Source organism: Lepidochelys kempii, chromosome 3, assembly GCF_965140265.1.
Source record: "Lepidochelys kempii isolate rLepKem1 chromosome 3, rLepKem1.hap2, whole genome shotgun sequence".
Lineage (NCBI taxonomy): Eukaryota > Metazoa > Chordata > Testudines > Cheloniidae > Lepidochelys > Lepidochelys kempii.
In genome coordinates this window covers 31906574-31933448 of record NC_133258.1, presented here as the reverse complement: position 1 = coordinate 31933448, position 26875 = coordinate 31906574, and the positions used below count along the sequence as shown (strand labels likewise).

The 26875-nt window shown below is 41.6% G+C and overlaps 1 protein-coding gene across 6 annotated transcripts in view; it reads right to left on the bottom strand.

Annotated features, from left to right (window-relative positions):
• KIDINS220 (kinase D interacting substrate 220) overlaps positions 1-18544 on the bottom strand; it is a 158695-nt gene extending 140151 nt beyond the window's left edge. For 4 of the 6 annotated variants that reach the window (XM_073336072.1, XM_073336073.1, XM_073336074.1 and 1 more), the window contains exon 1: positions 18214-18544. The gene's annotated coding sequence lies outside the window, so the exon portion shown is untranslated. The remainder of the gene's footprint in view (positions 1-18213) is intronic. The other 2 variants (XM_073336075.1, XM_073336077.1) reach the window with 1 other exon arrangement.
• Between the last annotated feature and the right edge of the window lie 8331 nt (positions 18545-26875).

Sequence of the window (26875 nt, the reverse complement as noted above, 5' to 3'; positions counted from 1 at the left end):
ACCTATCCTGAAGCCCCAGCCCCAGAGCTCCCATGGCAGGTAGAGGCACCTCCCCCCGCCAGCCCAGGTCCTGGGAGAGACCCCTCTTCCCGCTGTAGCCCTGGAGCACCCTCCTACACCCCAAACCCCTCTGCCCCAGTCCTGAGACCCTCATCCCCAGCCCCATCCCAGAGCCCACACCCCCAGCTGGAGCCCTCACACCCCAACACTCTGCCCCAGCCTGAGCCCCCTCCCGCACTCCAAACCCCTCAGCCACACCCCCACCACATGAATTTTGTGTACGTGCACCAATATGGAGGTGATATGTCACACATCACCTCCATATTGGTGCACATAACAAAATTAATTCCACACATGGATGGGAAAAATTAGAGGGAACACTGACTCTGTTCCAGATCCCTTTCCACAGTACCCCTTCCTAGGCAGTCATTTCCCATTTTGTATGTGTGTGACTGATTGTTCCTTCCTAAGTCGAGTACTTTGCATTTGTCCTTGTTGAATTTCATCCTATTTACTTCAGACCATTTCTCCAGTTTGTCCAGATCATTTTGAATTGTAATCCTATCCTCCAAAGCTCTTGTAATCCCTCCCATCTTGGTATTGTCCACAGACTTTATATGTATCCTCTCTATGCCATTATCTAAATCATTGATGAAGATATTGAACAGAACCAGACCCAGAACTGATCCCTGTGGGACCCCACTCATCATGCCCTTCCAGCATGACTGTGAACCACAGATATGCACCCACTTTATAGTAGCTTCATCTGGGTTGCATTTCCCTAGTTTGTTTATGAGAAGGTCATGCAAGACAGTATCAAAAGCTTTACTAAAGTCAAGATATACCATGTCTACCACTTCCCCTCATCCACAAGGCTTGTTACCCTGTCAAAGAAAGCTATCAGGTTGGTTTGACATGATTTGTTCTTGACAAATCCATGCTGACTATTACTTATCACCTTATGTCATAAATATAAAGGGAAGGGTAACAACCTTTATGTATGCAGTAAAGGTTGTGGGGGGAGGGATACCTCAAGAGTTTGAGTATTGGCCTGCTAAACCCAGGGTTGTGAGTTCAATCCTTGAGGGGGCCATTTAGAGATCTGGGGCAAAAATTGGGGATTGGTCCTGCTTTGAGCAGGGGGTTGGACTAGATGACCTCTTGAGGTCCCTTCCAACCCTGATATTCTATGATTCTATGAAAATAAAATCCCTCTTGGCCAGAGGTACAGAATCCCCTTACCTGTAAGGGGTTAATCAGTTCAATTAACCCAGTTGGCACCAGACCTGAAGGACCACTGGGGAAAGAAGATACTTTCAAATCTGGGAGGGGAGGGGCTTTGTTTTTGTGCTCTGTGTGTGTTCTCTTGGGAGACAAAGAGAGGGATCAAACAAGTAATCCAGCTCCTACTGAATGATACATCTAAAATTACAGGAATAGTAAGTAATAGCAAGGAAGTGCGTTAGAGTATCTTTTGTTTTAGCTTGTGAATTTTCCCTGTGCTTAGAGGGAGGTTTATCCCTGTTTTTTGTAACTTTAAAGTTTTGCTTACAGGGGAATTCTCTGTGTTTTGAATCTGATTACCCTGTAAAATTACCTTCCATCCTGATTTTACAGAGGAGCTTCTTTTACTTTTTTTCTTGATAATAAAGTTGTTGTTTTTTTAAGAATCTGATTGGTTTTAGTTTCCTAAAAACCCAGGGATTTGGTCTGTGCTCACCTGTACCAATTGGTGAGGATATTATTCTCAAGCCTCCCCAGGAAAGGAGGTGAAGGGGTTTGGGGGGGAATATTTTGGGGAACAGGAACACCAGGTGATTCTTTTCCTTGAATCTCTGTCTAACTCACTTGGTGGTGGCAGCGAATACCGTCCAAGGACAAGAAGGGATTTGTGCCTTGGGGAAGTTTTAACCTAAGCTGGTAGAAATAAGTTGAGGGGGTCTTTCATGTGGGTCCACACATCTATACCCCAGAGTTCAGAGTGGGGAGGGAACCCTGACACCTTATCTTCTAGACGTTTGCAAATTGATTGCTTTATTATTTGCTCCATTATCTTTCCAGGTGCAGAAGTTAATCTGACTTGTCTGTAACTCCCCAGGTTGTCCTTATTTTTATAGATTGGCACTATATTTGCCCTTTTCCAGTCTTCTGGAATCTCTCCCATCTTCCATGACTTTTCAACGATATTGCCAATGGCTCAGATATCTCCTCAGTCAACTCCTTGAGTATTCTAGGATGCATTTCATCAGGCCCTGGTGACTTGAAGATCTCTAACTTGTTTAATAATTTTTAACTTGTTCTTTCCCTATTTTAGCCTCTGATCCTACCTCATTTTCACTGGCATTCACTATGTGAGACGTCCAATCACCACCAACCTTCTTGGTGAAAACCGAAACAAAGTCATTAAACATCTCTGCCATTTCCACATTTTCTGTTATTGTTTTTCCCGCCTCATTGAGTAACAGGCCTACCCTATCCTTGGTCTTCCTCTTGCTTCTAATATGTTTGTAGAATGTTGAGCTAAACAGATTGAGCTCATCGCTCTAAGGACTGTTTTCTAATCCTTTAATGATCATTCTTGTGGCTCTTCTCTCAACCAACCTCTCCAGTTTATCTACATCCTTTTGAATTGTAGAGAGCAGCGGTAGTTGGACCAATGCCAAATATAGAGATCAAATAACCTCTCTATTCCTACTTGAAATTCCCCCGTTAAGGATCGCATTAACTCTTTTGGCCATAGCGTCATACTAGGAGTTCATGTTCAGCTGATTATCCACCACAAGCCCCAAATCTTTTTCAGAGTCACTGCTTCCCAAGAGAGAGTCCCCCCTCCTTGAAGTATGGCCTACACTCTTTGTTCCTAGATGTATACATTTACATTTGGCTGTATTAGAATGCATATTGTTTGCTTGCACTTAGTTTGCAAGCGATCCATATCCCTCTGAATCAGTGACCTACCCTCTTTATTACTTGCCACTCCCCTAATTTTTGTGTCGTGTTATCTGCAAACTTCATCAGTGATAATTTTGATGATTTCTTCCAGATCACTGATAAAAATGTCAAATAGCCTAGCGTCAAGAATTGATCCCTGAGGGCCCCACTGAAAACACTGTGAATCAATGACAATTCCCCATTTACAATTACATTTTGACACCGGTTAGCCAGTTTTTGTGTACATCATGTTAATTTTACATCATTTTAGTTTTTTAATCAAAATATTGTGTGGTACCACGTCATAATATGCTACATCAACGTTATTACCTTTGTCAGGCAAACTTGTAACCTCATTTAAAAAAAAAAATCAAGTTAGTTTGACAGGATCTGTTTTCCATAAACCAGTGGTTTTCAACCTTTTTTTCATTTACAGACCCCCCTAAAAAATTTCAAATGGGTATGCAGACCTCTTTGAAAATCTTAGACATAGTCAGCGGACCCCCCAGGGGCCCACAGACTAAAGGTTGAAATGTATTGCCGTAAGCCAATGTTGATTTGCATGAATTACATTACCCTCCTTTAATTCTTTATTAAACAAGTTCCATATCAGCCACTCCATTACCTTGCCTGGGATCAATGTCAGGCTGACAGGCCAGCAATTACACGGGTCGTCCCATTTACCCTTTTTAAAAACTGGCACAACATTAATAGTACCCTATGAAATCTGTGTTAATGAGAACACAGACCAAATCACAGAATCAAAACATTAATGTGGAATCCTGCTTTCTCCGGCACCAGAACCACAGAGGCAGGCAGACAGGATGGGCTGCACAACTGAGCTACGTGCAGCTGCACTTAAGAGAGTCAAGCTGCTCTGGATCAGAGCCTCCTGATCTGCTGTGCAGAGCTGGGGAGGATAGGGGGCTGTCAGGGGTGTCCCCCGCCTGTATACCTGATCTCTGCTGAGCCAGGGTAGGGGGCTAGGGGAGCACCTGTCTGTGCACCAGCCTCAGGCTCAGGAGCGGTTGCAGTTGTCTGAACAAGCGTTCAAGCTGGCAAGTGCTGTGCTTAACAAGAAAGCAGTGGACACACTCCCTCACTCCACACACACACATGCATACTCCCTCCTCCCCCACACACACAGGTCAGTGGACTTCTTGTGTTACTGTCAACAGTGTCAGTTTGGTCATATTACCAAGTACTACTTTAAAAAGTGATTTTAAATATGTTACTTTTACCATATACTTATACTGTATATCTGTTTAAATTGTAGGGTTTGGGGGGTTTTTTTTGCAAAATCAGTTTTTCACACTGCAGTCCAATTCTGAACACTTTCATGCATTTATAGTAAGGCTACTTATTTGTTGTCAATGTATCAAACAGTTTTGATTTAAAAAATAGCATAAAAATGGAAAAAAACAAAATCAGAAAATAAATCCAAAAATCCACAATAATAAAAGGGATTTCATAGGGCCCTACATTAGCTTTCTTTCCAATCTTCTGGTACTTCTCCAGTGCTCCAAGACTTATTGAAATCAATATTAATGGTTCAATGAGCATCTCAGCCAGCTCTTTTAAAATTCGTGGATGAAAGTTATCTGGATCTGCTGATATGAAAATGTCTAATTTTAGAAGCTTCTGTTTAACATCCTCCAGAGATACTAGTGGAATGGAAAGAAAGTCTCATGAAATGGCGATAACAATCTCATCTGTTTGTCCCCAAAAATAGAACAGAAATATTAAAATGCTTCTGCCTTACTGTTTACAACTATACCATTTCCATCTACTAATGGACCAATACCATATGTCTCCTCACAACTAAAATGTAACCCTTCATGTCCTTAATGAGGATAGGTAAGCATATCATCCCAATTCTTCTTGGCTGCTGTGCTGATAACATCCAGTAATTATGGCAATGCAAATCAGTGCTACCTGCCCTATAGTGATTCTGTCTACCTCATTAATTAGGTTGGTGCCAAATCTTGGCATCTTCACCCATGCCTGCTGCACATGCAATGTACATAATAGATAACAGCAATTCCTCAATGACAGAAAATCATGTGATATCTAGAAGGGTATAATTTCCTGTAGTCAGCACAGACACCAAAAACTTTACCCAGGCAGCCCAGCGTTTAATGAAGCGTGGAAAATTTTCTACTCAAACATCTCTACATAATCACAGAAAAAGCAGAACAATCTCAAAGCTTCTATGGATTCATTTTATGCTGCTGTCCTCATCCACAAGAATGAGGATGATCTTGTGATTTGGGCAGTGGACTAGGACACTGGAAAAGAACTGGGTTCCATTTACAGTTCTTCCATAGACTGTATGACTTTAGGCTAGTCACTTAATCTCTACATACCTCAATTCTCCATCTGAAAGTCATGATTTAATGACATTATGGAAGGCCACTTAGGATAAATACAAAATTAAAGAATTAGAATTAGCTAATGTGTGTGTGTGATACTCTGCACCTCAGGGGAACACCCAGCACCCCCATGTTCATCCTTGTAAAATGATTGTGTGGTATCCTATGCAAAGTTTGTCATGTCGGGTGTCTTCGGAAGGCTCATGATGCACTGAGCATTGTTGTTACAGTGATGTTATAGTAATGTTGTTATAGGTTGTAATTTCATGTATATAGTTATGAGGCTGAAAATGCATCCTTCATGGCTTAAAATAAGCCCAGGCAAAAACTCTCCAAGAGCAGAGAGGCAGTTCACACCTCATCAGGGCAGGTATGAGACAAACCCAGCCCAGCCTCACAGGAACAAAGGACACTGGCCTAGGCAACAACAAAAGAATTTGTTAGACTCTCAAGGGAGTCACCCCGCTTCCTCTGGTCAGTTTGGAACTGCGATGAGGTAATGCTCACCTGACTCTGAAGGGAGTGAGGGGGGGGCAAAGCCAAGAGGAAAGAAAGGACATGATAAAAGGGAGAGACATTTGCCATGCTCTTCCTCTCTCTTTCACCTATATCTACAGACACCACACCAAGCGACTGAAGCACTGATGAAAGAGGAGAGCCTGGCTGAAGAGGAACCAGCCAGCCTGTGATGAGAAGCATCTAAGTTTGTAAGGTCATGGAAAGTGTTAAGATCAGCTTAAAATGCATTTTGCTTTTATTTCATTTGACCAAATCTGACTTGTTATGTTTTGACTTATAATCATTTAAAATGAAAAGGAGTACTTGTGGCACCTTAGAGACTAACAAATTTATTTAAGCATAAGCTTTCGTGGGCTACAGCTCACTTCATCGGATGCATAAAGTGGAAAATACAGTGAGAAGATTTATATACATAGAGAACATGAAACAATGGGTTTATGGTAATGGGTAACTCCTTTTCTTTTTGTGAATACAGACTAACACGGCTGCTACTCTGAAACCAATCATTTAAAATCTATCTTTATAGTTAATAAATATGTTTGTTTATTCTACCTGAAGCAGCGTGTTTGGTTTGAAGCATGTCAGAGGCTCCCCTTGGGATAACAGGCCTAGTACATATCAATTTCTTTGTTAAATTGACAAACTCATATAAGCTTGCAGCAGCCAGTGGGCATAACTGGGCACTGCAAGACAGAGGTTCCTAGGGTTGTGTCTGGGACTGGAGATATTGGCTAGTGTCATTCAGTTGCACAATCCCAGGAGCAGTTTACATGCCAGAAGCTGTGCGTGAACAGCCCAGGGGTGGGGGTTCTCACAGCAGAGCAGGGTAAGGCTGGTTCCCAGATTCAAGGATGGAAGTGACCTAGCAGATCACCAGTCCGGATAACACTGGAGGGGAACGTCACAGTGTGTGTGTTGTAAAGAAAGACCCTGACTAGCAAGTAGAAGGAAGGACTTAAAAATAATGAGTTATAAAGCCAGACAGAATGAAGCAGGGAAGATGTCTGGTTAAAAGAATAACTAATGAGATAAGGGGAATTTCTAAAAAGACTACCTCACTCTGACTAATAGGGGTGACTACAGATGGTTTTAAATAAGAAAACAAGAATGTCTTAAAAGGAGCCAACATAGACCTTTCTACACCACATATCAGTGTTATCTTAAAAGTAAAGCCTATTTAAAACCAGGTCTGTCCAAAAAAACAAACAAACAAACAAAAAAAAAGGTGTTGGTCAGCAAAAGAGACAACAAGAAAAGACCTTAGGGAGAAAGGAGGTTGGAAATGTTATCTAAATTAAAACTGGAAATAAAGATGGTGAAACTGTCTCAAATTGGTTTGTTAGCTAAAATGGTAATTGGCTATGCCATTTGTTTGTTAAAGGGTATAACTCTTGTTACGAATTTGTGGGTTCTTTGTCAGACCCTACCTCATCATGCTGGAGCACACTAGGATGAGACAGTTTTCCTAAGTCTGGGCTATTTATGAGTATACTGATCACATGCTTATGAATACTTTGTTAGTGTACTGGATGTAGTGACTGCTTATTTTTAGGCTGTTTGGAGCAATTATACAAAGCACTATTTGGTCTTTAGACTTCTTAAAGGAATTAATGATTAAATTGGTGTCTGGTGGTCTCCCATATTAATATTAAAAATTTATATTATTAATAATTCCAACAGACATGATTTAAAAATTACAATCCATTCCAGACAAACAGGACAATTAATATATAAGCATCCATTGTTATAATAATGGGCCCTATTGTGCTAGGCTCTATACAAGCACGAAAGCAGATAGTCTCTGCCCCAAAGTATGCACAATCTAAATAGACATATCAGACACAGGGTATGTGAAAGGAGTATAATATACAAGCACAATGAACAATGTGATGATGACAAATATCCTGTTAATTCCACTTGTGGAGGTAGTGTTCTGGGGCAGTGGTTCTCAATCCGGTGTCTGGGGCCCACTGGGGGGCTGCTAGGCAGGGCTAGCATTAATCTCGTTGGAACCCAGGGTAGAAAGCTGAAGCCCCACTGCATGGGGCTGAAGCCCAAGGCCCTGAGCTCCACCACCCGGGGCTGAAGCCAAAGCTTGAGCAATGTAGCTTCGCGGGGGCCCCTGTGGCATGGAGCCCCAGGCAATTGCCCTGCTTGCTACCTCCTAATGCTGGCCTTGGTATTTATATGCAAAAAACCAGTTATAGTGGTACAGGTGGGCTGTGGAGTTTTTATAGCATGTTTGGGGGGGGCCTCAGAAAGAAAAAGGTTGAGAACCTCTGTGTTAGGGAAAAAGAAAAGGAGTTCTTGTGGCACCTTAGAGACTAACCAATTTATTCGAGCATAAGCTTTCGTAAGCAGCTCACTTCATCGGATGCTCAAATAAATTGGTTAGTCTCTAAGGTGCCACAAGTACTCCTTTTCTTTTTGCGAATACAGACTAACACGGCTGCTACTCTGAAATCTGTGTTAGGGGATAGTTAGGAAATCTTAAGCTAAAATTAAAGAAGGTGATGAGCAGCTTAGGGCAGGGGCAAAGAGAAGGGCAAGAGGGGTAGGTGTGGAGTGAGGCTGAAATTAAGAAACTGTTAGAGAGGGGGCAGATGGGAGTTGGAGCAAATTGTTAATCAGCACAAGGCAGAGTAAGTTTGGTCAAAACTGCAGAAATTTCTCAGAGATCAGTGTATAGGAGTCCCCCCTTTAGCTGCTCCTATCAGCTAGTTTCTGGCTGGCTTGGGCCTGCAGTTTCTTTTCTCAAGGCCAGATAGCAGGTTGGTTCCTAGTGCTTGGGAAAGGAGTGTCTCCCCTGCACAGTTCTGGGTATGGACTGTGTTGGAGTAGCCCTGGTTGGGGCCCATTTTCCCCTCCTCCCTTCTCCCAGTCCAGCAGTCCCTGCTTCAGCCATTTCTGCAGTGGTTCCTACCAGCTTTTGTGGCTTTGTTGCCACGAGGGCCGGACAGTCACAGGAGAAAAACAGAAATGTGAGTTTTTTCCATCCTATAAGAAATTATGGATGCATAGTCAGCTGCCACAATGTATCACAAAGAGGAACAATACAGACAATCTAAAGTTCACATCCTGAGCATGCTATGATGTGGCCAACATACAAAGGGGTTTGATATCCCCTCCAAACAAAATCATATAAAAGGCATCAACAGAATTAGGGCTTGTCTATACTGGCACTTTACAGCACTTCAACTTTCTTGCTCAGAGGTGTGAAAAAAACACACCCCTGAGCACTACAAGTTTCAGCACTGTAAAGCGCCAGTGTAGACAGTGCACCAGCACTGGTAGCTACGCCCCCAGCGCTGGTAGCTACGCCCCTCATGGAGGTGGTTTTTTAAAATGCCGTGACTACACAAGCCATGTTAAAGCATTGCCACCGTGCAGACTAGGCGTAAGTAAAACATTACTTCCATCCACTGTTTTTAGCACTACAGCTCTAATTCACAAGGTACTTAATCCCATGCCAAATGGAATATTCACATGCTTAAAGTTAAACAAGGGGTAAGTACCTTGCTGTATGAAGGCCTAATAGCCCAATAAGGAAAAGACTGCCACAGTAACATTTATCAACCATTGCAACAATAGGCACTGCAAACACAAAACTTTTCAGTTAATATTAAACTTTTAAAATTATATTTTGTAATTCCAACAAAACTACTATTTATTTTTTTTAAAGTCTACTGATTAGCCTTCTACTCTGTCATTTTCTACATATTATTATTCTGACATTTTCTTGAAAACATTCTGCCAGAGGAACAAATTTCTATACCAAAAAAAGTTGCAAAAAATAAAATGTATTAGCAAAAAATGGTGAATGTTTTCAGAATAAAGAAAAGGAGTACTTGTGGCACCTTAGAGACTAACCAATTTATTTGAGCATGAGCTTTCATGAGCTACAGCTCAGCTCACGAAAGCTCATGCTCAAATAAATTGGTTAGTCTCTAAGGTGCCACAAGTACTCCTTTTCTTTTTGCGAATACAGACTAACACGGCTGTTACTCTGAAACCTGTCGTTTTCAGAATAAATTACACTACGTATTTGTGGTCAACATTTTATCAGCAAATTCTCAGTTAGCAATTCTACAGTGAGTATGAGGGAACACAGTATTCAGCATACCTCCCCTACTGAAAGCAAGATTCTTCCCTTAATGTCACTGACTTCCACATTTCAAAAGTGCAAAGACAGTCCTGTTGCACTGTAGATAAATGCACCGCCTTGTAAATTATTCAACTGGTGAACATTCTGATTTAATGTAGATTTTTATCCCTCAGATATCAATTAAACCTTCAGGAAATAGCTAAATAACTGACATTGCAGTCCTCAAAAAAAAAAATATCAACAGTGGCTTAAACAAATCTGTTATGTTAGATGTACTCTGAAGTTTTACTTTTTGAAATGCTAAGCACCATGAAATAAACCATTTCTTAACAGCACAGTAAAACTGTTGTTTAGGGTTTCCACATGTCACGGACAAAAAATAATTACCTCCTTAAAATTAAGACTCTCCTTTTAGGAATAAAATCCTCAAAGTCTGATTAAGCCTAATTTCTAAATTGTTCTTCCTCCATTAGCCATTTTTTCTTGTAAGTTCTTTGAGGCAGGCGATCAATCAGCATCTGTACAGTAAACTACTGCAATTGAGCAGTGATCCTCCTGATTGAGGTCTCTTTGAAGTAAATATGGGGGCACTCAGTTGCAACTACATAAATTAGGATTGCATTCTAAATTGGGCTCAAAATGTGACAAATTCCTGTTAAGTCTAAAAGCAGTAGGTCAATCAGTGTGGATGGAATTTCACACAGAGGTAGTTTTTATGCTCTTTGAATTTTGTATAGTTTTATTTTGGTTTCTTTTGTAAATTTTGAATAGAGAAGTCAAGTGGATAAAATTCAAGTTTTATACAAAAATAATTTATTTAAATCAAAAATGTTTATTTTTCATTTTTAAAATAAACCTACTTAATGTTAAATTTGAAATTATGACAACCTATGTTAAGGCCTAATCTTACTATTCAAGCAGTTAATCTGTGCTGTCAACGTTTTATAGAAAGTCCAACCACTGAACTAGTGGAGAATTTGTTGAAGTACCAAATTATTTTTGACTTCAGTAGCTTCTTCTGCAGGTACAGAGAAAATATTTTGAAATCATTTCAGCTGATTCAACTAGTTCATTCAAAGTTGAGAAACCAAATGGGCAAAACTCATCCGTGATCTTAAAAACATGAGAGATCTGTGAGAGAGTATATTAAGTGACTGCAAAGGTTAACATGAAATAACATTTTTTTCCCTCTATGGAATTTGAAACTGGTGTGAGTAGGATTGCGAGAGTAAATAGAAGCTTACAGGTTTTGTTTGTCAGGACCTGTGCAGCTAGTTTTAGGAGCTCTTGCAGTTTAGATAGACTAGATTTTTGGTAAATCAGCAAATCATTGCTGTTTTTACTGAGAGTAAATGTGAGCTTTACCAAAAAATACTGCAATTTACTGTCTGAGTTGCCTAGTCTAATTTTAAACATTTTTTCCCTATCATTCCATATTTTGCAATAATAGCATCAGAGTAAAATGTAGGGCTAAAAGGAACCTCAGAAGTGATCAAATCCTTCCCTCTGCACTGAGGCTATACCGAGTAAACTTAGACCATCCCTGAACGGTGTTTTTCCAACCTCTTCCTAAAAACCTCCAACGATGGGGATTTCACAACCTCTTATGTTAGCCTATTTCAGAGCTCAAGTACTCTTATAGTAAGTAAATTTTTCCTTATATCTAACCTACATATCCGTGTGATAGGCTGTATAAGCCCCACATTGAGGAACCAAGGATTAAAGAGGAGCTCTGGGCCCAGAAGGCCCAACCCAGCTGCACCTGCTGGACATGTTCAAAACGGAGGACACAAAGCCGGGCAGAGTAAGGGAGAAATCCTAAACTGTTTGCTCCTGCAGAGAGGCCGGAGGAGCTCCACACTACCCAGACCAGACCCTGTTTCTGAGCCGCCCCATGGAGACCAGAAACAGCGGGCCTCCAAATCACTGTCAGGGAGAACCCCCCTGGCAACAGGTAGAAAGTGACTCAGGGAGCAGGCTTGTGGCATCCGCCCCAGGTCACATATCCAATGTGCCAATCACAGGGCCTGGGGTGGAACCTGATGAAGCAGGACAGGCCTGGGTTTCCCTACCCCCCAGCCCCACAGACTCTCATCACAGGCCGATACCACTGGACTCTGACGCAAATCCCTTCCCCATCCCACCCCACCCCCAGTGATAACTGAAGGAGAATGCAGGCACCAGCCCAGTCCTGTTAGAAGGACAGCAGACGTACTAGCATATCGGCCCAAGAAGAGAGCCAACAACAGCAGGCAGTCCAGCAACAGCAGGGTCAGCTACTGCCCAGAAGCAACAGCAAGTGACCCAACAGCAGCAGCAGCTACTCCAAGAGCTGGTAGCAAAGCAGCAGGAACTACAGCCACACCTAATTCAGCAGGCAGCAACACTCCTGCAGCTGCAGGTTGCATCTAATGCCATGGCACCAGGACCCTCAGATAATGTCCTCCTCCCAGCAGGCAGCCCATCAGACTCTCAAAAATGGGCCCGGGGGCAACCAAGAAGCATTCTTGGTCACCTTTGAGCGGGCAGTCTTGTTGATTTCAAATCATTTCTCCAATTTGTCAAGATCATTTTGAATTCTAATCCTGTCCTCCGTAGAGCTTGCAACCCCTCCCAGCTTGGTGTCATCCGCAAATATTCTCCAATCCATTATCCAAGTCATTAATGAAAATGTTGAATAGTACTGGACCAAAGACTGCCCCCTGTGGTACTCAACCAGACATGCCCTCCCAGTTTGACAGCAAACCGTTGATAACTACTCTTTGAGTACAGTTTTTCACCCACCTTAACAGTAATTTCACCTAGACCAAATTTTCCTAGTTTCTTAGTTATGGCAATGTCATATGTGACTGTGTGAAAAGCCTTAAAAAAATTAAAATACAACATGTCTAGTGCTTCCCCCCTACTCATTAGGCCAAGAACCCTGTCAAAGAAGGATGTTAGGTTGGTTTGGCATAATTTGTTCTTGACAAATCCATGCTGACTATTCCTTATAAACCCGTTATCCTCTAGGTGCTTACAAATTGATTAATAATTTGTTCCAGTATCTTTCCATGCATTGAAGTTAGGCTGACCAGTCTATAATTTCCCAGATCCTCTCTGTTCTTTTTAAATATAGGTACTATATTTGCCCTTCTTCAGTCTTCTGGGACCTCACCCATCCTCCAGGAGTTTTCAAAGATAATTGCTAATGGTTCCAAGATTGCTTCAGTACCTTAAGTACTTAGAATGAATTTTATCAGGACCTTCCAACTTGAACACATCCGACTCATCTAAATAGTCTTTAACCTGTTCTTTCACTATTTTGACTTGTGTTCTTTCCCCCGGTTGTTAATGGTAATTGTGTTACATATCTGCTCACCATTAAACTTTTTGGTGAAGACTAAAGCAAAACCAGCATCAAACACCTCAGCCATCTTGATGTCAACAGTTATTAGCTATCCTGCCATGCTAATAGTGGACCTACACTTTACTTCATGTTTCTCTTGCTCCTAATGTATTTAATGGTTATTCAATTGATAACAAATACGATTTACTGACATAGTATCCAACCCATCTGAGGGTCTAATAGATGAAGAGGAATAGCTAATATTGGAGCAGGGACTGCCTGACACAGTGGAAGGAGAAAAAGGGTTCAACTTGAACTGGTCATATGGAATAGAAAAGCAGCAACTATTTTCACCAGGAAGTACCAGAGTATTATAATAACCAATACTGTATCACAGTAAGAATGATCTAACTAGGTAATGTTGCAGGTACCATGTGTAAGAAGCGCTGCCTCCTTTTAAATACACTTCAGTAGGTCCTGAGGACCAATATAAGTTTTTTGGTCAGAATTCTAATTAACATCCAATTATAGTCAAATTTTCATACAGCTCTCCTGCCAAATGATGGACAAGAGGTTGAAGACAAGGGCTTGGGGAGATCTAATTCTGGCCCTCAGGAAAAGGGAGGATGAATGTTTGTGAGAACACCTCAATAATTTTCTCCTGCATCATCTCCCCCTTGTCTCAATTCCCCTCCTGACTAATACCCTATGTTGATTGTTATCTTTTCTCAGCATTTGAAAGCATTTTTTCCTCCCTATGTTTGAATGAGTCAGTTAAGGAATAAGGAGAAATCAGACAGCCTTTATAAAAACTACATGTCAGAGTCAAAAAATTTCTGAAGAGTCACTGAGAATTGGGAAGGTATCAAAAGACTGGAACAAAGCAAATGTAGTATATATTTTAAACAAAGGCTAAAAAGTGGTAATTACTACCTTACAAGTCTAACTTCCCTGCTTAATAAAAAGAGCAAACATTAAAAGAAAATAAACATCTAGCAGATAACAGACCCATGAACAGTATGTGACAAGGGTTTATAAAGCATAAATCTTGCCAGAAAAATCTTGCACTCTTAAGACAGAATTTAAATATTGGTGGATGACCAACAAGTGATTGATCCAATACATTTGGATTTAAGTAAAATATTGCACTACCTATTTCCTATAATACACTGAAAACTTCTACATAATAAAAGCATGGTAATTACTACTATAATATGTCATTTTCTGTTTCAAACAATTCTTTTAAAGAAAAATAAAGTTTCAAAGCAAACAAAAGTACCAATGTGAACTATCTCAAATGACTGTAGTAAGGAAGAATAATCCATTGTGTGTGATCTTTGCACCAAGTGGAACCCAACTGTGGCCCAGAAAATAAGCCTGCTTAATAATGTTCTTATCACAATATTTCTTGCTGACAACATGATTCTCTAAATCACATTCAGGATATAGAGTACTTAGATTTTCAGAAAGCCTTTGACAAGGTCCCTCACCAAAAGCTTTTAAGCAAAGTAAGCAGTCATGGGATAAGAGGGAAGGTCCTCTCATGGATTGGTAACTGGCTAGATAGGAAACAAAGGGTAGGAATAAATGGTCTGTTTTCAGAATGGAGAGAGATAAGGAGTGATGTCTCCCAGAGGTCTATAGTGGGCCAAGTCCTATTCAACATATTCATAAATGATCTGGAAAAAAGGGTAAACAGTGACGTGGCAAAATTTGCAGATGATACAAAACTACTCAAGATAGTTAAGTCCCAAGCAGATTCCAAAGAGCTACAAAAGGATCTCACAAAACTGAGTGACTGGGCAATAAAATGGCAGATGAAATGCAAAGTAATAATGCGAAGTATTGATAAATGCGAAGTAATGCACATGGGAAAACATAATTCCAACTATACATATAAAATGATGGGGTCTAAATTAGCTGTTACCACTCAAGAAAGATCTTGGCATCATTGTGGATAGTTCACTGAAAACATCCACTCAATGTGCAGCGGCAGTCAAAAAAGTGAACAGAATGTTGGGAATCATTAAGAAAGGGATAGATAATAAGACAGAAAATATCAGATTGCCTCTATATAAATCCATAGTATGCCCACCTCTTGAGTACTCATGCAGATGTGATCGTCCCATCTCAAAAAAGATATATTGGGCTTGGAAAAAGTTCAGAAAAGGGTAACAAAAATGATTCAGGGTATGGAACGGCTTCCGTATTAGGAGAGATTAATAAGACTGGGACTTTTCAGCTTGGAAAAGAGATGGCTAAGGGGAGATATGATTGAGGTCTATAAAATCATGACTGGTATAGAGAAAGTGCATAAGGAAGTGTTATTTACTCCTTCTCATAACAGAAAAACTAGGGGTCACCAAATGAAATTAATAGGCAGCAAGTATAAAACAAACAAAAAGAAGTATTTTTTCACACAATGCACACTCAACATGCGGAACTTCTTGCTAGGCTAAGACTATAGCAGGATTCAAAAAAGAACTCGATAAATACATGGAGGATAAGTCCATCAATGGCTATTAGCCAGGATGGGCGGGGATGGTGTCCCTAGCCTCTATTTGCCAGAAACTGAGAATGGGCAACAGAGGATGGATAACTTGATGATTACCTGTTCTGTTAATTCCCTCTGGGGCAAGTGGCATTGGCCACTGTCAGAAAACAGGATACTGGGCTAGACAGACCTTTGGTCTGACCCAGTATAGCCGTTCTTATGTAAAAATCATGACTTTCCCATTTGGCTGTTTTGGGGGTTTTTTTTCCCAAGAAAAACAAATCAGCCTCATTCAAGATCATAGGACCTAATGATGGAAGCATCTCATCTCCCTGCCAGAACAAGATAGTTGTCTGTAGTAAATTTTCTAATATTTTGACCAGATTTTAGCCTGCCAAGCAACATAGTGCTTATTAGACTTTGGAATAGTCTCTCTTCAGGAAGTTTTCCCATGATATTCAGCCAAAAGATAAGATCATTCCTCTCCATCCTAACCAGCACTGGATTCATGCATGGGTTATGTCTTGCCTTGACTCACTCACTACGCCTTTCTCGTTTCATGGATTTCTGCTCTCATCTTTTCATTCCCAACATGTTACTGCTAAGATCTTTTTCTTTACTAATAATAAATGCCTAGTTGACTCCTTAAACAGACAGTGCATTTTATAGTACATAGTTACTAAAATCTACACTCATGCCTCAGATGTGCAATGGGGAAGAAATACTCATAGAAAAAGATATATGATCTATGAATATAGGAAACAACTATATGTACAATTCTTTGTCTACACACAGAACCAATGACCTAATTTCTGATACCCAACCATTCCGCTATTTTGTACAGTAATAGCTCAGATTACTTTCTGCTCTGGTAAAAAAGCGAACACTGAGTCTATACCATATTCCACTAGTGTATTTTATCATTTGTTAGCTTGCAACGTTAACACTACTCATCATACACATATCCCATATAGCGTTAATGACAAGTCCATAAACTTTTAAATTAACAAGAAAAACAAAGCGTTCAACTCTGACTCCAACTGCCAACAAAACAATCTAGAGAATGCAAAAATATTGACATTTACAGCTATTCTGACAACAATTACTGAAGATAATCAAACAAAATTAAAATGAAATATATTAAAATCTAAAGATCTAAGGTTTTTAAAAATTGTTTTAATTCTTATCTTGTATGTATGAACAGGTTTATTCACCATGAAAAATAACTGCACCAAGACCCCCATCTTTCCAACTGATCCATATGGGCAAACCTCTGTGCTTACATGGAGCCCCAGTGAATTCACCGGTGCTTCATGCCAACACGGAGTCTACCCGCAGTGATACATTTACTGGATTGGAACCTAAATTACCACTATGTGTCACCTAGTGCATCTTGTGCTATCTGTGTTTCAGACTAACTCCTGGCTGCAGTTTCCTTGTCAGTTTCCCATCTTTACATGTTTACTGTTAACTCACTTCTTTTTATCATGTAATGAGATTTCAAAAAGACAGAGACTTCTTAATTTCTCATATTTATACTACTAACAATCTGTAAAGCAGAAAATTTTGTTAGATTATAGTATTTCATATATGCTATAATCTATGAATTCACTTCAATGGCTCCTTCAAATGACACTGTCTCTATAATGTGAACACGTTTAACCCTTTAAAAAAAAATTATATTACTTGCCTAACAGATGTTAACATTCTTGAAGTTGGTCCAATAAAAGATATTACCTCACCCCGTCTCTCAAATATATTTTAGACATTTAAAAAGCATCTACCCAGTAAATCAATAATTAATTACTTTTGCTTTTTTATATGGCTTTTGGATTTGAAGAGCAATTCCCTTTCCTCTTGTTATGTTGTCTTTCCATCTGCTCTGCAGCTTATTTTTTTAAAATTTTCTGCAACATGGCATGAGTAAGGAGGTTTGACAGAGAGTTATACCTTGCATCAAGACCATGTTTGTCTTCGCACATTAGCAATAATGAAAAAAAAAAAAATTAGAAGACAGATGCTCTAGTGTGGCTGACAGCCGTGCTTGTTCATGATTGTAGTGTCCCATGAGCTGTTCATTAAATGTGTGCTTGTGCATGGGCAAGCGCGTGTGGTGGAGGAGTGTAAATGAAAATTCCCTACACAGGGGTGGTGGTGGAAGGGTATAAATGAAAATTCACTGCACAGGGGTGTAAATGGACCAAGGACGGGCCCTTTCATGGGCCCGGGCAGCGCTCTGCCTTGCCCTACACACACGCGCGACCCCCCAGCGCGGCTGAGGGAGCGGGAGGGACAGAGCAGGCCGGCGATGCCTCTCTCTGGACAGGCTCACCGCCGCCCGGCCCAACCCAGGCAGCGAGCGGCACACGGGGCAGGGACGTTACCCAGCGCCCGGCCGCAGACGGGGTCAAGGCGGCTCCGTCGCGCCCTTTGTGTGACAGCTCCGCGCTCTCCCGCTATTTACCCTTAGCCGGCGGGACTCGACCCCCGCGGGCGGCCTCTCCGGTCCTGGGAGATTCTGCCGAGGCGGCGGCGGGGGTGGCAGCTCCAAGGGCTCCTCACTTGCACCCGGCAGCGGCGGCGGCCATCTTGCCTCCTCCTTGTCCCCCCCACTCCCTCCTCGGAGCCGGTCACGTGAGCCCTCCCGTCGCCTTGGGCACAGGAGGGGCGGGGGATGCCAGGAAGGCGGCTGGCTTAGCCGTTAGTGCCAGACTCGGAGCCGGAGGGGCGGGGTTCGAACCCCCGCGGGGGCAGCGGGAACCCAGCAGCCTCCCCTTCTCCTCTAAGCGATTCCTCCTTCAGCAGACTCCGCCTCAGCATCTGCCGGCTGAGAAACCTGCCTGCGGGCGCCCCGCTCGGAGTTCTGCGCCAGCGCCACCGCTGGCCTCAGGCTGCACCCACCGGGCCGTGGCCGCTGGTCCCTGGGCTGAGCGGCGGGATTTGCCCGGCTGCTAAATGTTCCCGGCCTCAGCGGTCCCAGCAGCAGGAGCGTGTCGTTTGGCTGCTGAGAGGGCTAGTGAGATAAGCAAGTCGGTGTGTGTGCCGGCAGCAGGCGGGCTGAGGCGCTGCCCGCCCCAGAAGACCGAGCTCTGACCACTGTGCCCTGGGGTGGTTGTCAGACGTTATTTTAACGAACGGGTTCTTCCACCGCACGCCTCTCACCGTGGTGTCTGGGGCTAGAGGAGTCCCTGCAGCAGGGACTGCAACTGCAATCTTGTCTCAAGCCCAGCTGATGCTACAAGACTGAATATAGCCAGTCAACTTGTGCACCCCCCACGATAGGGATTCTGAGCATGTATAAATACAGACCTGATTACTTTTGTCTTGAAATCGCCAGAAAAGAAAGCTGCAGTCGTTGTGCTCAGCTCAGTAATCTAAATTCACAAGGGAGATGCGCCTCACTGTGAATTCATTTAAATGAGCTTGAACTCAAACATTTTAAGAGCAAAAGCCATTGTTATTTCTGAGCGTTCAGCTAGCAGTGGTCATCTGAGAAGTGAGGTGCACCTAAGGGTTTACAAACAAAGGCAAGATAACCAGCTCCCTGTGCTGAAGAGCGTCAGTGCCAGGTCATGATTCTTGAAACACCCACAAGATTTTATCCAATAAGTAGTTCCATTAGTGTACCCTCTCTCTTGTGTAAACCTCCTGAGCTTTATGGAGTTTCAAACATTTCCCAGACATAATTAGCTCTTTTCACAATTCAAAGTGTTCCATTGTTTGTCTGAATCTAAGTAGCTGGAGGACTTGGTGATGCTATGCAGAAAGTTATTGATTTTAGCCTTCTGCACATATTACTTCTGTAGTTTATCAAAAATGTTGCTTCTAAAATCATCTCCAACTTCACTACCGCCACCCCCATTTTTAAGTCCCTTCACAAGGTTCCCATCTTTTTCCAATTTGTCCTCATCCTCTAGGTTCTTCACAACTTTGTCCTACCTATATATATTTTCTGATCTCTTTTGCTCTCAATACTCCTCCAGCCCTGCCTCACTCTTATGCTATCACCTACTCGTGGAACAGCTGTCCCTTGCCTCACACAGAGGCACTGTTGAAGTCAATGCCAGACTTCCACTGAATTCCAGTGGGGCCAGAATTTCAACCCTAAGCATCATCCTTCTCCTCCTTCAAATCCAGTTTTTTGGTAAAACCTTAAACATTAATCTCAACAGACGTCCCAACATCATCTTGAATTTGTTATGTCATCCAGTGTACATTTGTCTGAGCTAGATTGCTAGCTGCTCAGGCTAGGGATGTTTTCAGAGTTTGTAAAGTACCATTTACCATACCCTTATGGTGTTTATAAATATAGTATGATAAATATTAATGCTTGTAAACTAGTGCAGTGGGGGATATGGTCCACAAAAACCCAAAAAATTCTTTCACCCAGCACATTTACCTCCTCTTCCCCCCCATCAAGGATTTATATTTGAAGTTTATGTTGCATATGTTAAAATTAAGTTTGGGGGCAGGGGTTGAACACAAACAGAAAAACTGGGAAAGGATCCAACTCAGTCTACAACCTGATTCAAGCAATGTGATATGGAACTCCACCTCTTCAGAGGTTCTACCATCTGACTACAAGCAAGTTGCTTTGATAGTTTGTGTGTGCACACATATGCATGTGTGGGAGAGAGGAAGGGAATGAAGGACTGAGTCTCAAATCCAGGACCTTGTGAAAGATGTATAGCTCACTTGCAATAACACTATGTTAACCATCCTTTAAAAAAACAGCCCAGCAAAAAAAAATTTAAAAAAAAACCAACCCTTTTCAGAGCTTGAAAATTAAACATTAGTTTAAATGTTTGGCATCTATCTAGTCCCTTCAAACAAAAGGCCAAGATGTTAAATACTTATGAAAACAATATTAAAGAAACCAAACACCTCTCTCCAGTCCCAACCAGAGCTGATAAATGATTGGATCCAGTAAAATAACCCTTACAACACAAGCAAACTACGAAGAGGCTGGCAGGAAAATCCGAGAGCAGAAACAGTGGCAACAAAATCAATCAATCTCATAAACTCACAAACAAAAATGTGTGGTTTCATTTCTTACCCCTCTCCTTGAGATGCATTTGCTTTGTCTCAGTTTGGAACTGTTATCTTGCTCACACACGCATCCTGGGGATGAATACATGGTTGCACAGATGGTGTCAGCAGGAGGGCTTTGGCTTCCTTGACCAAGGATGCTGTTCTGGCAATGAGGATTGCTGGCAAGAGATGGGGTCCGCCTAACTAAGAATGGGAAGAGCATCTTCTCACACTTAAGGCTGATTCCCCACTCTGACACTTTGAGTGCAGAAGGTGGCGGGGCCCACAAGGACTCTAAAAAATTAATACTTGCCACTCCACACTTGTATTAAACTCCCAAGGTTACAGCTTTTCTCTAACCTTGGATTGGTAGATGCTGCCACCACTCAAGTGCAGAAACCCTTTGAGAGACAAGGAAGGGCTTTACTTGGTAATTCCATCCTGTGGGGTACCCTCAAGTCCTTTCACCCCCTCTCCGGGGAAGAGCTGAGAGAGAGAAAAAAAGAAGGAATTTTTGCTAGATTTAAAAAAAAAAACAATTACAAGGATTAAACATCAATAATAGCTCTCTTGAGGACCAGCTTAGATGTGACAAGCAAAACAAAAGCACCTGGGGTTAGCACAGAGAAATCCACAAGCCCTAAAGAAATAAAAGGAATAAACCTAATCATGTCTTTCTAGACATTTCCTGATCTACTTACATATCTGAGGTTTTAGATGAGTAGTTTCTAGGTATGATACTGATGATTTTTCATACCTGGCTGAGCTTCTCAGCATAACTGCTCCCTGTCTGCCTCTCCTCAAGAACAACAACAGACAGACAAAAGGGGATTCTTGTTTCAATTTTAAAAAGTTCTAGCCTTCCCATTGGCTCTTTTGGCCAGGTGCCCACTCACTTCCTTTTACCTATGCATAGCAGTGAGACTTTTTAACAGTTTGCAGTTGAGCAATTAGAGAACAGCTACTAAGAGGGATTTTATAGCTACTGGCTTGGTGTCCATAAAAGGGAGCTTTGCACCTCCCCCCCCATTTATCACACACACCAACTCACCAACCTAGTGAGGAGGGCTTTAAACTAGGTTCAGAGCAGGCAGGTGTCAAAAGCCCACAGGTACTTATAAAAAGGTAACCTTAACAGAGGGTTAAATTCAGTGCCTGGTGTACGCTTCTCAAAACAATTGTTGTATGTCCAACTCACCAAAGGGAGGAAGGAAACGGGGAGGCCAAAAGAAAGACTTTAAAGACACCCTCAAGAAAAAATCCCAAGAGATTTGGCTTCAAAACCACACCCTGGGAGACAGTAGCCCAATATAGGGATAACTGGTGAAGACGTCAGAGAAGGAAAGCCCACATTTGAGGAAAATCACCTTGTCCTGGTCGCAGAAAAATGCTTGGAAAAAAAAAGGGGGGGACAGAAGACTGTCACAGCAATTGTGGCCCAACCCTGACTTCCAACATCACCTACAATGTCTGCCAATGAGCCTGCGGCTCAAGGATCGGACTCCTCAGTCAGCAAAGGACCCATAAAAAATAAAATCTGTGAAAGAGATCATCCTCAACCTCAACGATGGCAGGGACTGCAAAGTACTCCACTTAGGAAGGAACAATCAATTGCACACATACAAAATAGGAAATGATTGCCTAGGAAGGAGTACTGCAGAAAGGGATCTGGGTGTCATAGCGGATCACAAGCTATATATGAGTCAACAGTTTAACATTGTTGCAAAACAAACCAGCATTCTAGGATGTATTAACAGGAGTGTTGTAAGCAAGACACAAGAAGTAATTCTTCCACTCTACTGCGTGCTGATTAGGTCTCAGCTGGAGTATTGTGTTCAGTTCTGCTGCCACATTTCAGGAAAGATGTGAACAAATAGGAGAAAGTCCGGAGAAGAGCAACAAAAATTATCAAAGGTCTAGAAAACATAACCTATGAGGGGAGATTGAAAAAACTGGATTTGTTTAGTCTGAAGTAGAGAAGACTTAAAGGGAACATAACAGTTTTCAAGTACATAAAAGATTGTTATAAGGAGAAGGGAGAAAAATTGTTTTCCTTAACCATTAAGGATAGGACAAGAAGCAATGGGCTTAAATTACAGCAAAGGAGGTTTAGGTTGGGCATTAGGAAAACCTTCCTAACTGTCAGGGTGATTAAGCACTGGAATTAATTGCCTAGAGAGGCTCTGGTGTTACCCCAAAATTTGAATTTAAGGCATCCCAACACTGGACTGCCTATAAGGAGCTAAATCTACCATTACTTTCTTTGAGGAGTAAATGGGGTCTATTATCAATTGTTTCTTGATATCTTCCTTTACTACATATGGGCCAACATCAATTGATTCAGGTTTAGATATCCAAAGAACAGTAAAAATATAATTAATTTGAAGGCCCATAATTCTCTGTGTTCCACTTCACACCTTTTTGTTATGTTCATATTACCTTCACACCATAGTGAATTAAAAGTTGGCCTCTACTTTCTTCCATATACTTACTGGTTTTTATTATATGCGTATACCAAGATACCTGAAACTTCATTTGCTTCCGAAATGTAACTTCGGTTTGTAATTTACATTGAAAATCTTTTTTACTAATTCCTTCTCATGGATCAATGATCTGAAATTTAGTATCCGTTTTATTAATAAGATTATACCATTGTATGATTGATATCATTAATAAGATTATGATACCATTGTATATTATGATATCACTGTTTTTTTACTTTCTGTAATCGGTGTAGGTACATACCATGCTATAATAGCACATGAAGAATTCTGGTCTGGAGGTATTGTAAGATTATATGAGCATGCGATTTTTACAGATCCACCTATCACTGCACTTTGCCATTGCCCAGTTTTCCCCATATTTTACCTACATTATCAGTAGCGTCTCAATTGCATCTTGAGGATTTTGATGGCAAAGTATGGTAAACCGAGTGGGTCATTAAATGTCCTTGTCCTTGAAAGGCATAGGTAATAGAAGATTTATGAGCATCATAATACATAATACGTGTTTTACCTTTCTGATTCTGTGCACCATATAATCCCCATGGTCCCCATTATAATCGTACAGATACAGACAGACATCATCTTCCTTTCCAAATGCAAACAGATGGATGTCATACCAAAAGGACTAAAGGTAAAAAATCCATTACAATCTACATATCACATAGACTATGCTGAGAGATTGTGCCACACACTCTCAAAGAAACTGTGAAACCACCTGATCAACATCCTATACAGCAAACAGAAAAAGATTAAGAATGAGCTCTCAAAACTGGATACCCTCATAAAAAACCAACCTTCCACACAAACTTCCTCATGGATAGATTTTATACAAACTAGACAAGCCATTTACAACACAAACTTTGCTTCTCTACAAAGAAAAAAGGACACTAAACTATCTAAACTGTTACAAGCCACAAGAAGCCACAAGAGTAGTTCCCTTAACCCAACCAACAATATTGTTAATCTTTCCAGCTAAATATTGTTAGTCTTAGCCCGGCAGAAGAGACTGTCCTATCTTGGGGCCTCTCCTTTTGTCCCTCCAGGGCCACAAACATGATACAGTTCTGTGGTGACCTAGAATCCTACTTTCGACGTCTCCGACTCAAAGAATATTTCCAACTGAACAAACTAACCCACAGAATCCTCTGAACAAACTAACCCACAGAATCCTTCCTACCAGCTCTACAAAACGAAGGATTCGGATTCCTCCTGAAGGTCGAAACAACAGACTGGACTTGTACATAGAGTGCTTCTGTCGACGTGCATGGGCTGAAATTGTGGAAAAGCAGCATCACTTGCCCCGTAACCTCAGCCGTGCTGAACACAACGCCATCAACAGCCTCAGGAACAACTCTGACATCATAATCAAAAAGGCTGACAAAGGAGGTGCTGTTGTCATCATGAATAAGTTGGAATATGAACAAGAGGCTGCTAGGCAGCTCTACACATTCTACAGACCATTATCCTCTGAACCCACTAAGGATTACCAAAAGAAACTACACCATCTGCTCAAGAAACTCCCTGAAAAAGCACGGGAACAGATCTGTGCTGACACATGCCTAGAACCCCGACCAGGGGTATTCTGTTTGCTACCCAAGATCCATAAACCTGGAAATTCTGGACACCCCATCATCTCAGGCATTGGCACCATAACAGCAGGATTGTCTGGCTATGTGGACTCTCTCCTCAGGCCCTACGCTACCAGCACTCCCAGCTATCTTCGGGACACCACTGACTTCCTGAGGAAACTACAATCCATCGGTGATCTTCCGGAAAACACCATCCTGGCCACTTCGGATGTAGAAGCCCTCTACACCAACATTCCACACAAAGATGGACTACAAGCTATCAGGAACAGATTCCCCGATAATGTCATGGCAAAGCTGGTGGCTGAACTTTGTGACTTTGTCCTCACCCACAACTATTTCACTTTTGGGGACAATATATACCTTCAAGTCAGCGGCACTGCTATGGGTACCTACATGGCCCCACATTATGGCAACATTTTTATGGCTGACTTAGAACAACGCTTCCTTAGCTCTTGTCCCCTAATGCCCCTACTCTACTTGAGCTACATTGATGACATCTTCATCATTTGGAGCCATGGAAAAGAAGCCCTTGAGGAATTCCACCATGATTTCAACAATTTCCAACCCACCATCAACTTCAGCCTAGACTAATCCACACAAGTGGTCCATTTCCTGGACACTACTGTGCTAATAAGCAATGGTCACATAAACACCACCCTATACTGGAAACCTACTGACTGCTATACTTACCTACATGCCTCCAGCTTCCATCCAGGACACACCACACGATCCATTGTCTACAGCCAAGCTCTAAGATACAACCGCATTTGCTCCAATCCCTCAGACAGAGACAAACACCTACAAGATCTCTATCAAGCATTCTTAAAACTACAATACCCACCTGCTGAAGTGAAAAAACAGATCGACAGAGCCAGAAGAGTACCCAGAAGTCACCTGCTACAGGACAGGTCCAACAAAGAAAATAACAGAATGCCACTAGCTGTCACCTTTAACCCCCAACTAAAACCTCTCCAGCCCATCATCAAAGATTTACAACCTATCCTAAAAAATGATCTCTCACTCTCACAGATCTTGAGAGACAGATCAATCCTCGATTACAGACAGCCCCCCAACCTGAAGCAAATACTCACCAGCAACCACACACCACACAACAAAAACACTAACCCAGGAACCTACCCTTGCAACAAAACCTGATGCCATATCTGACCACATATTTATTCAAGTGACACCATCATAGGACCTAATCACATTAGCCACGCCATCAGGGGCTCATTCACCTGCACATCTACCAATCTGATATATGCCATCAAGTGCCAGCAATGCCCCTCTGCCATGTACATTGGCCAAACCGGACAGTCTCTACGCAAAAGAATAAATGGACACAAATCTGACATCAGGAATCATAACATTCAAAAACTAGTAGGAGAACACTTTAACCTCTCTGGCCACTCAGTAAAAGATTTAAGGGTGGCAATTTTGCAACAGAAAAGCTTCAAAAACAGACTCCAATGAGAAACGGCTGAGCTTGAATTAATATGCACACTAGATACCATTAACTTGGGTTTGAATAGAGACTGGGAGTGGCTGGGTCATTACACATATTGAATCTATTTCCCTATGTTAAGTATCCTCACATCTTCTTGTCAACTGTCTAAATGGGCCATCTTGATTATCACTCCGAAAGTTTTTTTCTCCTACTGATAATAGCTCATCTTAATTAATTAGCCTCTTACAGTTTGTATGGCAACTTCCACCTTCTCTGTGTGTGTGTGTGTATATATATATATATATAATTTTCTTACTATATGTTCCATTCTATGCATCCGATGAAGTGAGCTGTAGCCCACAAAAACTTATGCTCTAATAAATTTGTTCGTCTCTAAGGTGCCACAAGTACTCCTGTTCTTATTATAATCATTATTACTCTGAGCTTATTTTTTTGAATTGTAAAAGCACACTCTTGAATACTATTGACATTAGCCATTTTATTGGATTTGATCCAACGTATAGTTTTCGTATCTGAATCTACTGTTCTTTTTTG